This window comes from Lactuca serriola, chromosome 8, assembly GCF_051521515.1.
Source record: "Lactuca serriola cultivar US96UC23 chromosome 8, Lser_US96UC23_V15, whole genome shotgun sequence".
Classification (NCBI taxonomy): domain Eukaryota; kingdom Viridiplantae; phylum Streptophyta; class Magnoliopsida; order Asterales; family Asteraceae; genus Lactuca; species Lactuca serriola.
In genome coordinates this window covers 26,034,916-26,037,595 of record NC_136415.1, presented here as the reverse complement: position 1 = coordinate 26,037,595, position 2,680 = coordinate 26,034,916, and positions in this window count along the sequence as shown.

Below are 2,680 nucleotides of genomic sequence, written 5' to 3'. Positions count from 1 at the left end.
AGAACTATTTTAACAAACTTATCGATAAATGAAAAATTAAACAATGGTTTACTAGATCCCACATTATTTCAAAAAAAATGGTGATTATCTAATGTTGTTCAAATTTATGCATATGACATCATTTTTAATTTCTATAGATCTAAAATTGACTAAAGAATTTAAAGAACTAATGAAGATTATGTTTGAAATAAGCATGATGGACAAAATCAATTTCTTACTTGGTCTAAATATCACGCAAAGTGGGGAAGGCATATTCATCTATACAGAACTTATACGAAAAGATTCCATACAAAAGTCGGCATGGAAAATTATTTTGATGTTAAAATACCAATGGATTTCTGATTGAATTTATCTCTAGATAAGCCTATATTGTATCTGAAGACATATCGAAGCATGACCAAATCTTTATTGTATTTGATTGTAAGCCATCCCCATTTCATGTTTCCGATGTGTTATTGTGCTAGGTAACAGGCGAATCTACAATAGCATCATTTGAAAATAGAGAAGAATGTCTTTTGATATCTACACATGACTCCATCTCTTGGTCTTTGATATCTTGCAAATATTTGATTTTTCATTCAAACTTATTCAGATACAGGCCTTGGTGGTTGTTAGTTGGTTTAGAAAAAATACTTCTAGTGGTTGTCAATTCTTACATGGAAAACGTTACAATGACATATCAAAGAAAAAAAAAGTGTTTCTAATTCTTCATTAAGTTCTTGCCTTAACACACACACACACATACATGTTGGGGATTATTAGCATCAAGTACACATCAAAAGGTAGCGGAAACAATCAAGAGATTTACCTAAGTGCACATGCATCCTAGAATATAGGTTTTACCAGTTATAGTAAAATACTTTGAAAATCAACATAAGAAAGAACTACAAACCTCTTTATTGCTTGTTTGTGATCTCGTAACTGCAAGTTTGTTTTTATGGATGAAGGAACCAATGTAACACCCCTATAATGGAATCAGACCCACAACACAAAAAGCAAAAGGATACCCTAAACAAGGCTTTATACGAAATTCACTAACCTTATGAGAAGGGTTAGAATTTTGTTCATGGAGAAAAAGAAGAGAGGATGGATGGAATTTATGAAGGGAATCACAACTCTAGGGTTTACCCATAGCAGTCTATTTATAGGCTGTAGATAGTGTTGGATTAAAATGTTTAAGATCTTAACTAAATTGGTTTAGGTTTAATCTTAGCGAATAAAGGTAAAGTCCTTTTTGGGTGGCCCTCTTAGCCAAAAAATAGTCAGAATTGTTATTAAGAGAGAGATAAAATGGTTTGTTAATATATTATATGATTAATATATTAATTAAAAATAGTTAATAATTAAATAAGAATTAATCAAAGTTAATTAGAATTTAATTTTTAGGTTAATTAAAATTAATCAGGGGTGCAAGGGTTGAATTAAAATTGGTCAATAGGTGAGCAAAGAAGGATTTCTAGAACCTCCGTATGCATGGACGGTTTGAAGAACTTCCAGATATATTCTGGAAGCCTCCAATAGCTAATAAGGAAAGATATTTGAATTAGGTTAACGTTTCTAGGAAATAAACAAACACTGATCCGAAGAAAGTTTAGCTAGAACCCGGAGCAAAAATCACAAGATAAGGGAATGCCTACTCGCAGGCAGGAGCACCAGTCCAACCCGCAATCAGTGGCCAAGCCACGCCCAGGCGAAGAATGATTCGAGACTTGAATCAACTCTTCACCAGTCTTGAAGATGAACAAAACCCTTTGTGATGAAGAAGCCAGGCACTGGTAACAACACCGATAGTAACGGAGCATCAATCACTCTAGCATGCAAGCTCCACTCTAGTGGGGAACCAAGCAGGGTCTCTGATGATAACAACAAAACCCGAATATCCACGGGAAACGCAAGATTAATTGGCACGCATAAAAAAGGGCAAGTTGCATTCTCACCCAGTCAAGGGGAGACACTCCTCAAGGTCACAACACATATTGGGCCAAGGAAAAGGGGAAGTGTGAGCGCCAGCAGAGCATGGAAGATGAAATTTGGCTCTTTCATACCCAGTCGAAAATCAGAGAGGCAGACGTCGCCCGTGTTAAAGAAATATCACACCGGTTTCAAAAACACAACATTCAACAGGACAGGTTCCACCCTAAACACCCCAGATAGTTCGACAGGTGGTGATGGGAGAAATTCACACCAAGACCCGGTAGTGAAAATAGAAAGGAACCCCAAGTTAGAAAGAAACACTTGGATGAAATTAGAAAAGGACACACGGCTATGACGAGGCAACCACAACAGAGTGCCCAAACGAAAATAAAACAAAGGTTGAGAAAAGGGAGTATGGTCAAAATCCGCATAGGATAACCATACTCCAAGTGCCAGCGCGGAGACCAGGTCCGCGCCCTGGTACTTAGACATTTAGAGTCTAAATTTTCGTGTTTTTCCTTTTTATAGTCAATATAACTTTTTCTTTGAAAGAGCTTTCCAGAATTCTTTAACCGATTGCAAAAACACAAAGTAAAGAAGTTGTGTATATTTTTCAAGTAGCAACAACGGCTGATCACCTACGCTACTTGAGCAAAATCTATATAAGGATATAACCATAGGTCTCAAAGAATTATAATTTTTACCTTAAACTTGCCAATAACATCTTAGAGCTGAGAATGTACAAACTTTAATTAATGGCATGAAA